The sequence below is a fragment of the Elgaria multicarinata genome, chromosome 10 (assembly GCF_023053635.1).
Source record: "Elgaria multicarinata webbii isolate HBS135686 ecotype San Diego chromosome 10, rElgMul1.1.pri, whole genome shotgun sequence".
Lineage (NCBI taxonomy): Eukaryota > Metazoa > Chordata > Lepidosauria > Squamata > Anguidae > Elgaria > Elgaria multicarinata.
This window is the reverse complement of record NC_086180.1, coordinates 22,861,330-22,876,952: the sequence shown is the minus strand read 5'-3', so window position 1 is coordinate 22,876,952 and position 15,623 is coordinate 22,861,330. Positions and strand designations below refer to the sequence as shown.

At 41.4% G+C, this 15,623-nt stretch overlaps 1 protein-coding gene across 1 annotated transcript in view; it reads right to left on the bottom strand.

Moving 5' to 3' along the window:
- The window catches only part of PDLIM5 (PDZ and LIM domain 5), a 148,198-nt gene that overhangs the window by 27,702 nt on the left and 104,873 nt on the right, over window positions 1-15,623 (bottom strand). The window lies entirely within an intron of this gene.

Here is a 15,623-nt window from a genome sequence, read left to right as displayed (position 1 = left end):
TCGATGACACCCTTTTCTAATAGCATGTCGACTTCCTGGAGTAGAGGTGATGTAGGTGTTGTGATCTTTACATTACCGAGGGAAGGGAGGGTTTCGAATTCTATACGGTATCCTCTTTGGATTATCGAGAGGACCCATGTGTCAGTAGTGATAGCCTTCCATTGGTGGTAATAGTAGGAAAGTCTATCGTTATTATTATTATTATTATTATTATTATTATTATTATTATTTATTTATATAGCACCATCAATGTACATGGTGCTGTACAGAGTAAAACGGTGGGGATGGTGTATTGAGCTGGCGTATAAAGGAAATCAAAGACGCCACCTAAGAGAGCCATCGAACTTACGAGAGGAAGCTCTGCCTCTGAAATTTGTGAATTGCTTACGTGGCTGGAAAGCCTGTTGTTGTTGTTGCTGTTGTCGAGGTTGAATTTCCTGGTACTGTTGTCTATTGGAATAGTATGAGGAATGTGGTCGAGACCAACATCGTTGGAATTGTTGTTGCGGTTGGTTGAAGCCCATCCGGCGAGCTGTTGCTCTTGCTTTCTGCACGGTATCAAGGGAATTGTCCGTGTTCGCATTAAATAAACCGAGCCCATAGAAAGGTAAGTCTTCTATTCTAGAACGTGCCTCCTGGGAGAGGCCCGCGGATCATAGCCAGGCATGGCGACGAAGCGCTATAGTTCCTGTTAAGGTCTTTGCTATACAGTCGACCTGGTGCCTTGAGGTATGTATTTGCTGATGGGAAAGCTGTGACGCTTCGGAATGGAAGAGTCTAGCCAAATGCTTCTTATCCTCAGGTAAGTGTTCCATTAACTTTCCCATTTTGTCCCAAAGAAGTAGTTGATAACCAGACATAGCTGCCTGGTAATTTGTAACCTTTAGTGCTAAGGAAGAGGAAGTACACAATCTACGAGCGAGAAGATCTAAACGACGTCCTTCTTTATCCATGGGAAGAATGTTGATGTCTACTCTTGCCCTGGGCAGCTTCAACGACTATCGAATTCGGTGGCGGATGCTGGAACAAGAACTCGACATCAGACTGCTGGATCTTATACATACCCTCCAACCTTTTGGAAGTTGGTGGGTTTGTTGAAGGTGATTTCCATTACTGTTTTATAGTTTCAAGTAAAGCCGGTAACATAGGTATGGCTACAGGTTTTGTTGTGTCTGAAACAATAGAGTCGAAAACTGGGTCTTGTATAGTAGATGTGCATTGTTCCACCTGCAGACCCAAAGCCTGTGCCATTCTGATGACCTGATCCGAAAAGTGTCCAAGGTCTTCTGATGGAGAAATACCCCCTTGTGGGGCGACCTCTATATCAGGAGACGCCAACGAAGGTCGTGCCGAGGATGATGAAGATGAATCGGAGCTGTATTCATCCTAGCCTGATGTTGGGGAGTCCACTGGAGTGGTTGGGACTTGTATGAGTGGCGCTGATTGAGGTTGCATTAGCGCTAGAGCACCGGAGGCTAGTGCTGTGGGCGGTTCAAGTTGTATTGGTTGTATACGTGCAGTCGAGTTGACGGGTCGGTCGATGTGAAGTGGAGGATTAGAAATTGTGGCTGATGGTCTGGCCAAAGATTGCATGGGTGGTTGTTCTCGGAAAGGCCGTTCTCGACTATAGTGGTCTTGAGGAAAATTTTCCCATTGACCTTCGTAAGGTCGTCGGTAATAGGAATCGCAATCCCAATATTGATATCCATGGGGACTTCGTTCCCACCTATCTATACGGCGTGGTGAACGGGATCTATCCCTTGATCGAGCTGAGCGATCGTAATAAAAGTATCCTCTCCTGGAATGAGTGGAGAACATCGAGTCCGGGGAGTCATGCCTATAACGCCTGTCCTGAGGTTGTACCTGCCTAGGTGGTATAGGAGCCGGCGATAGATCTCTGATCTCACCTTCTGATGTCGACGTTAGCCTCTGTTCACGCGCTGAAGGTAAGCGTACTGTCGGTATAGGAGACAGTAATAAAGGTGGTGGTGGAGGAGGCGGCAACGGCTGTGCTGATGTCGGTATCGAAGACGTGGCTTCGGTCGACGAAATTTGCGGCAAAGGGTCATTTGTCGGTACCGATTGAGGCTGTACGGTATCCACCGTCGGTATCGGTCTATTAGGAGTCAGAGGAGGAACAGACGGCCGAGTAGGGTTCGGCACACTCTTTTTAAGAGATTTTTTCTTTCTCTTTTTATTTTGCTCCTCCGAGCTCGTGGCAGTATGTTTTGCCTTTTTTGCTTTCTTTGTTAACTTTCTAGCAATCGAAAGCGTAACGCCTCTTCCTGGCGTAGCAGGCAATTCAGGTTGTTGTGCTTCAGCAAGCAATGGCGAGCTTGGAGAGGTTTGAACAGGCTCCATGGTACTAGATTTCGACGTCGATGGCTTGTCTACTGCCTGTAAGGCCTTGCTCCACAGTAGAGCTTTAAGTCTGTCTGACCTATGTCGCCGTGTTTGTTTAGAAAAGGCTTGACAAAAATGGCAGGTATCAACAATGTGGGCCTCACCTAGACACAAAAGGCAGAGGGAGTGCCCGTCGGATGGGGGAAGCTTACTCCCGCAATTTTTGCATTTTCTGAACGGCACCTTGAGGGCCATTCGCCCTTTCGGGCGGTCGCTTTTCGCGAAAAGAAAAACCCAATAATGAAATTAGCCCTAATAAGAATAAAGAAGAAATATAAGATTGATAGAAAGAGAAGAGAAGAAAAAAACGCCTCTAATAGTAGTTTTGTTTTTATTTTCTACAGAGAATTTCACAAACGATGTCACCACAATGGCGGTCGAAAGAGAACTGAGGTAATGGGCGGGAACCCCCTCTTTGCGCATGCGCACGCACAGGGTGGGGGAGGGGTTCCCGCCAAAAACGCCTCAGCTATAGAAGTTTTTCCCGAACGAGACTCCACGCAGGCGCAGAGCCCCCACTGTTGTGTGATGCACAGAGACCACGAAGAAGAACAATGGCTATGTGTTACTTCCAGTATCAGAGGTAGTATATCAATGTTCTCTAGTTGCTGGGGAACATGGGCAGGAGGTGCTGTTGCACCTGTGTCCTGCTTGTGGGGTTTCTGGTCAACAGCTGGCTGGCCACTGTATGAAAAGAATGCTGGACTAGATGGACCCTTGGTCTGATCTAGCATGGCTTTCCTTATGTTCTTACATTCTTCGGCTTTAACTTTTCTGCCTGCCTTTGGCTTGATCTGGATTGGAACCCTTGTGCCTGCAATTTCTATTGCAATATAATGATCCATAAGGTAAATGGATCAGGTTCCCATGCGTCTACTCTAAAGAGAAAAAAAGCATAGCTGCTAGCTACGTCTTTCAAGTAATGTCTGTTTTGGTTCACATACATTGCTTAGATGTTTCATCTGCTGCATGGAATTGATACCTACTGACACCTACTGAATAGAAGTCACAATAAACTATGAAAGGTCTATGAAAGCACATGGGATTTAAGTTATAACATGACATATTATGTGATTAATGAGTCATACCAGTAGCATACTGAATTCAAGCTTACCTTCATAACTTTTTAGACTTAAGTAGAGAGTTTATGTTGGCATGCATCTAGGACATTTTTAGAAAATAAAAATAAAAATGAAAAGCCGCTGACCAAAGTGAACTATTAACCAGTATGAGAATTGTTTGCTTGGGTTTTGTGTTCATAGCCTTTGGAGAGGATGCAGAAATTGGCGAGTTTTTGCTAGCTAAGCAGGGTCATGGCAATTCAGTTTATGGATGAAATATCTCCAAGAAAAACTCAAAGTACTTCAGGAAGTGGTAATTCTGTGGATGGTGGTCTTCCGTAAAAATAAAAACTGAACCAAGGGATCTAAACATTGTGGGTGCGTCAACAAGCTCTCTTTTGTCCAGCTAAAGTTGTAATTTAATCCAGAATGCATCACATTTACAATCTGCAAGATGGATAGTATGTTCTACTTGTACTGTGAAGATACGTCCCCCTTTTAAAACTTTTATCTAATAAATCAAACCACTAGCTTTTATCTTTTTATGTCCAATTGAAATACAACAGTAATAACAACACTTAGGGCTCATCTACACCAAGCAGGATATCCCACTATGAAAGTGGTATATAAAAAGCAGGAGCCACACTACTGCTTTATAGTGATATTGAAGTTCACTGCAGGATCTACACTACTGCTTTACAGTGGTACTGAAGTGCACTGAGAACTGTTAGGGTCCATGACACATCTACACCAAGCAGGATATAACACTACAAAAGTGGTATGAAAGCGGTATATGGTATGTGTCAATGGGACCCAACAGTTGTCAGTGCCCTTCAATACCACTATAAAGCAGTAGTGTGGCTCCTGCATTTTATATATCGCTTTCATACCACTTTTATAGTGGGATATCTACTTGGTGTAGATGAGCCCATAGCATGTAGCTTTAGAGTGTTTGGAGTAGTTAAAATACTATGGTCTGGTTCAGATACAACACTACACCATGGTTTACCATTACATAACGTGAACCTGAAACTTGTCATGGTGTAACAAGCTCCCACCTCCATCCGTGATTAAAATTTTTGACTTTTGAGTTTTTAATACCACATTCTCCTGTGATGTTTGAACTCAGGAAACTAAGTTCATGGGGAACTTTGGTTTATTCAAAACATAAAGTGGAAGCTTTCAATTCTCTCCCTTCTTGCATGGAGGAGACAGGAGGCCAGAGTCTGAGGCTTGTCATGGCTTGTCCTTGTAGGAAGCTACCTTTTACAGAATCAGTTCCAACTAGCTCAGTCTACTGACAATAGCTCTCAGAGTAGTTCACTTTATCCAACCCTACCTGGGGATGTCAGGGACTCAATCTGAAACTTCTACATGAAAAGCATGTGCTCCGCCCCTGAGCTTCCTCTAAAAGGAAAACGGTGCAGCTCCGCTTTCCCCTGGAGCAAGTGGTTCTGTCACTAGACAAGCAAAGCAGTTTAAATAAGCAATGCGCTACATAGATAATTTAGTTGATAGTGATTCTTCTGCAGAAATGTAGCTTTGTAGAAACATGTAGCAGATTTCTTAAATCAAACAGATTTAGTTGTTTTTCTTGTTACTGATATGTTTTATTTTGTTACTGATTTATTTTATTTATTATATTCACACTCTCATCATGGAATTAATGCAGCATCCATGGGATCTCCAATTCAGGAAATAACTAGATCGGCTTACCTTCAGGAAGGCTGCTGCCTTGTGTGCCTTCTGAACATGCTCCCTGAGAAGTTTGGAATAAATCAAAAAGTGCAATTTCTGGTGGGATTTGTAGCACTGGTGAACAATGCTTCAGTGGACAAAGCTTAAGACCCACTGAATGGAATTAGAAAGCGGAACCAGTATTTGAATACAAACATATGTCTTGAATACACTCCTAGGCCTTTTGTTTAGTTCTGAAGTGCCAGGTTTACTTTGATCCATGCACTGACCCGCTGAGCAGTTTCCACTGGCACAGGAGGATGGCTGCTTTGAATTCAGTCTCAGGAGAAAGGAAATGTGAATGTTTCCATGGAATATGTGCTTATTTCATTAATGGTTTTAGGTATGTTGTAACCCATCTTGGGCATCTTAGGGACAGGATAGAGAAGAAGTATAAGCAAGAATATTGTGGAGTGGGGAGAACTATCTTGACTCTTCTGCTGTGGTAATCATTGCAATGGATATATACAAATGTATGTACGTATATTTTTAAAAAAACTTTAAAAGAGAAATGCTTAGATGTTTTTCTTAACTGCTGGATTTGTGTCTTCTTGCTTTTCCATAGACTTCTGGAGGAAATGCATGCTGCATAGATGGTTACAATTTATCTTACAATTTATCTTACAAACCTACCGCTGATCTGTGGCTCTCACTATTTTAATTAAATGCTCCAAATGCATATTTGGTCGATAAAATAACCATAGTGGTTCCAGTAAAAGGCATACATTGCAGCCAGATGCTACATAATGTGCAAAGTCATCCTTGCACAAGGTATCTGTCAAGACCATCCATATCACTGTGCCACCAGAATTGCATGCTTGTGCAAATTCCCTCATTCATTCAGTGTTTCATTTTAACCATGGTGCCGTGCTTTGTACAAAGATCAAACTAGGTGTTACAATAAATGTGTAGCTAGCACTATTTCAGGGGTTGTTAACAATTTTAATACTCAGCATGGACAATTATTATTGGGATCTGCAACGTTTAACCTTCTCACCCCAGAATCGATTCCAACAGGAACATTCCTTTTCAAGATGTAATTAGCTTTAGGGAAAAAGCTCGTTGGTGCCCACGAGAGCTTTTTCCTCTTACTAATTGCAATATGTGGTGGGGGTTCATTGGGATAGTGGTTGGGTGTGCTGCGTGCTGTAGTCCTGATGGAAAATCACCCTATGTCTAGGATTACATTTTAAAATTGCTCCAGGCAGTTTCTAGTTATGAATCTAGTAGCTAGTTTCACCCTTAAGGACATGCAAACCTGCTCTGCTCTAGTCATGCCTGAGCCACTAATTACAATCTCTCTCTGAATTACTAAAAGAGATATGGCTCTTTTCAATCTGCATTTTCACAAAGCATCTTGGGAACTACTGTGCAGAAGCAGACAGACAGTGCATTGACTCTGCTTCGGTTCATCATGTGTCTTGATGCTCTGGCCCAATGGAAGAGGCAACATCAGCAACAATCTTGCCTGCAAGACGGCAGAGGGGTGTCAGTGCCGGGCACCAGTGCTAGTTATGTGAATTATCCCAGTTGTCCTTCCCAGTTGGAAGAGGAGCCTGGTATCAGAAAGTGGACGCATGGGTACTAGTAGAAGTGGGAACTGCAGGGGCAGACTTGGATTGGAAAGTCATTTGCCACCCACTAACGAGAATTCTAAGGCAGAACTTTTTAATACAGCTATTAAAAAGAATGGACAATTACTCATTATACCAAGCAAGTTCTTAACATGTACCCACAGCAGCTATTGGACTTGCCAGCCTGCTCTGATGAATACTGACCATCTAGACATCAGTTCAAAATATCTTTCGATAATTATAAATGCAGTAAGGATGTCAGTGTTATAGTGCAAGACCAAAATGAAAAAAATCTTATTATGAACCTAACTTCACCAGCTTCAAATTACACATGCATCAGGACCAGTTATGCTCAGTATTAACCAGATTCTTAGACTCTGATTTCAAGCTCCAGTTAAGAGGGAAAACCTGGCTAATAGTTAGTATCAATGCAGAGACAACACTACTACAGCACAGTTAAAGCAAGCCATAGAAGGGAGGGGATACAGAATGTGGGACAGGAAAGGAGAAGGAACCTAAATTTTGTAGGACATTCCTTATCTCCAACCCAAGAGCATTGTGACGGCACCAGACAGAGTTAATAATTCTTTCTCATTTTATTGTTGCAAATAACTCTTGGCTGAGATTCAGAACAAAACGCTCAAATCACTCATCAGATATGACAGAATTATTTAACTTGAACTGATTGTATCAGCACCATTGTGGAAGGGCTGTAGCTCAGTGGTAGAGCACATGGTTGCAAGCGGAAGGTCCCCCAGTTCAACCTTTGACATCTCCAGGTAAGGATAGGGAGGAATCCTGACTGAAACCCTGGAAAACTGCTGCAAAGTCAGAGTCAACAAGATTGGCCTGGATGGATCAATAGTCTGGTTCAGTAAAAGACACTCAAGCAGCTTTCTCTGTTCTGTATCAGGCATAGGGAACTTGTGTTCCTCCATGCATTTTAACTTAAACTCCCATCAGCCCTACCCAACACAGCCAATGGTGAGGGATGATGGGGTTGTAGGATAAAACATCTGGAGGTCCACAACTGTTCTATATCAAGGAAAGGGTAAAGAAATTCAGCAACTTGAATACCAAAAACCACAGCCTGTTCTCTTTCATCCAAGATGGTAGGGCTGAAATTACAGGAAGCCAGATTCCGGCTGGACATCAGGAAAAACTTCCTGACAGTCAGAGCAGTACGACAATGGAACCAATTACCTAGGGAGGTCGTGGGCTCTCCCACACTAGAGGCATTCAAGAGGCAGCTGGACAGCCATCTGTCAGGTATGCTTTAAGGTAGATTCCTGCAATGAGTAGGGGGTTGGACTTGATGGCCTTATAGGCCCCTTCCAACTCCACTATTCTATGATTCTATGAAATCATGTAGATAGGAAGGCAGTTTTTGTTGAACTTCAGGAAAAACTTCCTAACATTAAGAGCAGTCAGACAATGGAACCAACTGCCTAGGATTCAATCCTATCAGGATGCCAGTCAGCCTCTGAACTTGGAGATTGGCGGGAGACTGACGCTGTCTAGGGGGCCAAAGGATTGCTCTCCCCATGATTTACTAAACACACTTACCACATTTTACTATCATTAAATAGTTTACGCTGGGTACAAAAATACGCAGATGATACAAACAGAACAGATGTTACAAACAAGCACCATGTATGTTATATTTCTGTAATAGTTAACTGGACAAAGTATTTTACAAAGTAGCTGCAAATACATGAGGAGCAATGTACCTGATAGGACATTCCACCAGCTAAGACAAGGGTGGACAACTGCTGGCCATCCAGATGTTGTTGAACTGCAACTTCCACCATTGGCTATGCTGGCTAGGATGGATGGGAGTTGCAGCCCATCAATATTTGGACGACAAGAAGGTCCTAGAAGGAACTGAAATGAATACGAGAACCTTCGGTACCTCCTCTATGCACGCATATGGTTCAGTTTTTCATAAAAATTCAGATCATCTAGCTCTTAATATCCAAGTCCAACATTTCCAGATGTGCTCAGCTGTCATTATATAATCTCTTCCATTCTTCATAGGCAACATTCATCATCAGGAAATTTGTCGTGTTATGAAAACAAAACAAGTTTATGAATGCACATTTATAACTAAATATGCTGGAATAACAATGCATTTTTAAATGCAAATGGATTTCTTTCACCTTGTTTTTCATGGAAAATGTTCTCCCTTGCATGAATGCCTTTAGATATAAAAGTAACATCGCACCTTGCTATGGCTGTTATTTTCATTTAAATAGAAAAGTCACATTACATTCTCCAACACTTAAAAAAACCCTACAACCACACAGTTATAAAAAATGTGTTCTACTCCCTCTTGTCACTCATCTCCCACCTTCAGACAATTAATGGTATCTCTGTTAAAATTATATTTCTCCCACTATTGCAGATGACATTCTTGTGTTATCTTCTGCACTAGCCCATCTTTCTTTCTACACCAACACAAACCTCTGAAATCGAAATTTGAAGTTCCACCAACCTCAGACTCCTCTGCTTGTTCAACTACAAGTGATTCCAAGAGTAATACTACACGCAAGTTTGTAGACGTAACTAGCAGCTACATCTTTTCCCCTTCCTTAATCAAAAGAAAGCATGGGGGACCCAATTTGGATCAGGGCCCTAGTGTATGGTCACAGAGAACTTTAACCCTCTGTCCTGTACTGTTGCCCCGATCCAGATAGGGGCCTTGACATCTGCAATTTTCATTGCCAAAAATGAAGAAAAGATTCATTCATTTCATTGCACCCGTTTTGGTCAATGAAAACTGCAAGGCGTGGCTTCCCGATCCTGATCAGGACCCAGTAGGCAGCAAAATGTCAAAGCCCCTCCCTCTAAGTCCCCAGGCTAGGGTCCTGATCTAGATCAGCTCCCTTTGTTTACTTTTGAGCAAGGAAAAAAAGTTGGAACTGTTAGCCACATCTTTAAAGTAACATGCAGTTTGACCCCTTATTTATGCCAAGCGAGGCTGTTTATAAATATGCAAGAACAATACCTTTCTTTGCATCTTTTGGATTATTATTATTATTATTATTATTATTATTATTATTATTATTATTATTATTATTATTGGATTTGAATCCTATCATTCAGCTTAAAGAGTTCTTAAGGCAGCCTCATGAAATAAAGCCAAAGATATCCATAGAACAAGCAAACAAACAACTGGATGAACACTTTCTGCTGCTCTACCTTCTCCCTTTACATGTGCCTTATTAAAGGCTAGCCTTCTCTGTGATTTCTTTTGGTATTCATTTATATCCTGCCCTTCCACAGCAAAAAGAGGCCTGAATTCCGCTTACTTCATTTAAAAACAAAACAACAGATCATAAAACAAATTAAACAATAGAGACAACTACAACAGATAAAAAAAGTGAAGTGTAGTTAAGTCAGCCATTAATCATGCTAGTTTTCTAGGGGAAATGCTTTTTTGTTGTTGCTTCTTTGATTTTCTTTTAATGTGGGAAAACATCCAAACTTTGGGCAGTATCCAACACTGCACTACAATTAATGTAAATGACATTACACTGACGTAAATTATCTCTACTGCAATGCCAAGAGCGCTTGCTAGCGTGATGGGTTTCCCCAGAAAACCCATAGTACCAGCAAGCACTGTAGGCATCATGCAAGCGATCGTTTATGCTTGTACAGCATCATTGACATTAGCATAGGGTGATGTTGGATACTACCAATTCAAACCTGTACCTGTTGTACTGAGTGGCACAGCCCAGAAAAACAGACACATCGGGTCTGTTCATACGACACTTCAGGCTCTGGGGTTAGCAGTAACCACAAGCTGTGCTGTCGCACACCGTTAGAGCCGCTAACCCTGCTGCAGACGTTCTGACTGTGCTTAATGAGTGAGCAGGGTTTAGCAAAATGCATCACACAAGACACCTTAAACCCTGCTGCTTAACCAAAAGCCTTAACCAGCAAGGTTTAAGGTGTCTTCTGAAGAGGGCCATCATTTACTTCTGCTAACAGCATAGGTACGCTGTCACTAACTGCAAGGTCTTTCGGGCCGGGACCATGTAACTTGACTCTTTGGTGCGGTGCATAACACAATTCTGACACTTAATGTCAAACACTGCAGAGCAGTAGTGACGATATCAAAGCTACGGAATTCTGAAATGAGATTCTGAAAATAAAGAGTAAGAACCTCTGGAGAATTGTACAATAGTATTTTAAACAACACATTCACTTTTAGCCACCACACAGAATACCCTGTAGGTTAAACATTCAAGGTCATTTTGGTTAACTGCAGTGTATCTGCAAAAGAACACAGTACACTAAAAAATGTAAGCTGTGGTCAAAGATCTACACTAACTTCATCTCACAATGTGCAGCAATAAAAGCCAACACAGCAAGCTCCTGATGTGATGATTTATCGCCACCTTGAGGATACTCTGAAGTTCCACATGTCCAAAGCCCAAAGAGTTATTTATTTTATTAAACAGTTGAAATGTAACCATATGCTCCCAAGGACACATGATTAAAAATGCATGCCACGTTAACGCCATATGCGCTCTCTTTTACTTTGGGATGATTTAGATTCCCTGCCCCCCAGCTTGTAAGCACATTTTTCAGAATGGGAAAATCCCGTTATAGTATGCTTGAACAAACTGGTTTACAACTTGCACACTTCCAAAAACAGGTGAAGGGGAAACTATCTTGTAAGAAAACTGGAGGATAGAACTCGCTAATGAACTCTGAAGCTTGGGGCTATTCCTTGTTAAAAGGCCAGTTTCAGATGGCAACTCTCGAGAAATTAAAAGGCTCTAAAATGTAAGGTGTTTCAACCTCTATTGGATAAGAACATCGTGTAGAAGAAGCAGCTGAAATTATCAGATAGATACAGCAGCGGGTGGGGCAAAGGAACAAATTGCGCAGGTAACAGAAAAAGAATTTTGGCAGTTGTTGTGGAGAGGAAAGGAGAGAAGGAAGAGCTGGAATGAGGGAGTCATGGCTGACTGAGAAGGAAGCTAAAGAAAGTCATCATGAGAACAAGAAGGAAATAGATGAAGTCGAGAATAAGCACCTGAGATGGCAGAAGATCAAGAGTAAAAGATTCAACAGAGAAAGAAGCAGTTACTGTTATCAGAAGAAGTGTTTGTTCCTGATAGAACCAGAGATCTGTGCTGTGTGTCAGGCCTGACTGAAGCTGAAGAGGTGACTTTTAGGGGTTCATGTTTTCTGAAGGGATACCTCCGGAGGTTGGCAGAAGGAGAGACAGAACCACAACAGACTCACTGTGGTAGTGTTACAGCATGTTGAAACTGTATTTATTTAAAAACTGGAAGCATTTGTTTATTCTGGCATCATAGTTATATATATTGACTTCTGTTTCTTTATTAACTGAATTCTGAACTTAACCTTTATTTTATAAATTTGTGTTTATCTTGTCCTGTTGTTTAGATCTAATTTATATTTCTAGGAATCTGAGGTGCGGTACAATAGGAAGCTGCTTTAGATTGAGTCAGTCTCTTGGTCCATCTAGCCCAGTATTGTCTACACAGACTGGCAGCAGTTCTCCAGGGTTGCAGGCAGCAGTTTGGAGAAACTGGGGATCGAACCTGGGATCTTTTGCAGGCAAAACATGTGGTCTTCCACAACTACTGGATACTGGAGTGCTGAGATGTTAAGCCATTAGGCACAGAACAAGCACACTGAGAAAACTCAGCTGCAAAGATTCCATAGTTCATCTTGGGCCTTCAACTTTCCTGGACACATAGAAGAGTGGGATATCTACTATCAATCTAAGTATGAACTACAGCAAATACCTGGATGGGCTCTATATAGCGATAGATATTTTCTGGAAAAAGAATTCTAATTCCCTAAATCGATAGAGACCAGGTTTAGTATAGACTGACATTTAGTAAACAAAAAAATCTGCAAGTATGTCATACTAATGTCATGTACATTATCTGAAATATGCTTTTTTCCATTAGCCAAAAGCAGATGAACTGAAATATTTGATGGTGAGTGTCTGAATTCAATGAAGTCCACTTAGGGTGGTTTAAATATTCAAACAAATTAGAAGCTTCACTTGGAAATTATTTTTATTGGACTATCTAGTTATAATAACAAAAGATGATACATGTCTGTCAGCCAGTGTCACAGCACCAAGATCATGAAACCTAGACACCTGAAACTTAGGATGCATACTAAGGGGACCCTAGAGCAGTGGTTCCCAAAGTGGGCGGGTACCGCCCCCTTGGGGGCAGTGGGTTTGCATAGAGGGGCATTAAGAGGCAAGGGGGCAGCAGGGGGGCGCTCAAGGTGGTCTTTTTCAAGAAGTGCCTCTCCAGAAGGTCTTAAAACCCAGGGACATTTTTATCGGAGAAGGTAGTTTGGTCCCAAGCCATATACGGGAAGAATCCACACATGTATTAATACCGTTTAAGAAGAGTCCTTTTAACGGTGAATTGAAATGTTTCAAAAGCACCAAAATGCTAATGAAGAGACATACGCTGCTTGGTGTGCTCTGCCACGCTGGCTGCAAAACAGAGGCATTCGCTCTCTTTTCCCTTCCTCCCTCGGCAAGCCTGCAGTGGGTGCTTCGGATTTTGAATAAATATTCAATTAATTGTTACTGTTTTGAATTTTATTATTATTATCTTCCTTAGTGGATCGTTGAAAACCGCTATTCTGAATAATGATTTTTATAGTGTAGGGTAGGGGGCACTGGGCATGAGTTTGTGGAACCAAGGGGGCGGTTACCTGAAAAAGTTTGGGAACCACTGCCCTAGAGGTATGCACCTCAGCATTATTTGTTTTTTAAAAACCTGTGTTTGAAGTCTGTAGTACCATCTTCAATCACTAGGTGGCACTCCATCGCTGTTTTTGACTAGACAAAGCATAGCTTTGCAGTAAACACAGTTAAAAGCCAGAGAGGAGGAGTCTGAGGGACAGAATCATATGGTTCCTCTCCCCACTGCTGTGAGGCAGTCATCCTCAGCAAAATGGAGTAGGCAGACCTCTCCCTCAAGAAGTTATAAGGGTCACCATGGTAGGAACTATATCTAGGAGTGCCAGCAGATGTGGCTTCACTCAGGTGGAGTGCGCACTATGTATTCAACTCTGCCAGCTGCATAACTTTGCTTGAATGAACTGCTGTATGGGCTATTCCAGCCTGTGCCAAGCCATTTCTGTTTGCTAGTTTGTTAATATTTTAAGATGACAACTCATTAGTACACGGTTCTCTTACTCTGTTTGGATTCTAAGAACATAATATTATAGACGTTTACTCAGAAAAATGTCCCAATGAGGTCAATCGGATTTACCCCCAAATAAGTCTGTTTAGTTAGTGTGTTATTGTAGCCCAAGGGGAGTGGGAGTGCAGATAAACTAAAAACTGTTAATGTACTGATTTTAGCATGTCTTAAGAACTGTACATAGAACAGTGCTTCTGCAGGTGTAGAGCCTGTGTGTGTGATGCACAAAGTCCATGAAGAAGAAATATTGATACTTGATTTCAGATTTGAGTAGTACTGGACCCATTCCAGTCCCCCAATTTAACATGTGTTCATTAATTATTTTGCTAATTAATTTGACAATACAATGCATTTATCAAAGTTGAAAATTTTAATCCTGGAAAAATTCACACACACACACACACACACACACACACACTTTTTATTTTTAAAGAGAAAATCTTCACATGATCTATGTTCCCTCAAACACACACTGATGGATTAATTCCTTCATTTATTATATTTCTATACTGCACCCTAACCAAAGCTCTCCAGCAGGTTCATAAAAATTAATCTCATTGTTTTGCATCATAAGAATGAATCCGTAGAATCTGAAAACATTTGCTATAAGTAAGCATATGTCATCTCTGAAGGAAAATAAAAGTATTAATTTATCAAATAGTTCTTGGAGAAGTTGTTTAAGATAGGTGGCATGAAAGCTTTACGCTGCGAGGCCATTTTTTCACAAGAGAAAGTAAGAAGAAAGGCCACAATAACTCTACACCCTTGATTAATAACTTTCAAAACACATAAAACCCAGCTGAGATGACAGCTTGGAAATGAAGTAGAGCCACAAGTGCATTTGTGAACAATACAGATATAAGGAATGATGGCACAATAATATCCATATTTCTGTGAAGAAAGAAAATTATAACCATGTGCAATATATACTTTAAAGTAGTTAAAATTTTGATTATGGTGTTATGGAAAGATTAAAATGTTCTGGTGGGGCCCTGACTAGGGAAATGTTGGCACTTGACAATTACGGAAAAAATCACCAGTTTCACTTGATTAAAGGTCGGCATACACATGTAGATCAGGCAAATGGATTCTCCATGTGTTAGAATGCTGGAGTGAGCCTATTTATCATTTTTTAATATATACGACAGTTTCATCCCACTTTTCTTTCGTCATGGAACTCAAGGCACCATACATGGGATTCCCTCGTGGTCTCTCATCCAGTCACTGAGCACACCCAAACCTGCTTAGCTTCATCAATGCACTGAACTGTGTGCCTTCAAACCATACCCTCAATCTACAAATATTTAGTAAAATTGGGTAGGTGGGTAAGTATGCTGAAGTTTTGGCACAACAGTTGCTAGGCTTCATTGCCCCACACCTATCGGGCATCCTCACATAAATCCTCCATCCCTAGTTCATGAGACCTAAATTTCCCCGTTCACATTAAAAATATATATGCAATGGAGTGTACAGCACATATTGGCTTAGTTCAGACAACACATTTCTCAATGTTGGTTTTAGAAGTCCACAGTTGTCTGGAGGGAAAACTCCACCCCACAGTGGAGGTTTTTTATATATATATAACCCCCCTCCACCCTGAATATCCATGCTGTGCAGAACAGAGT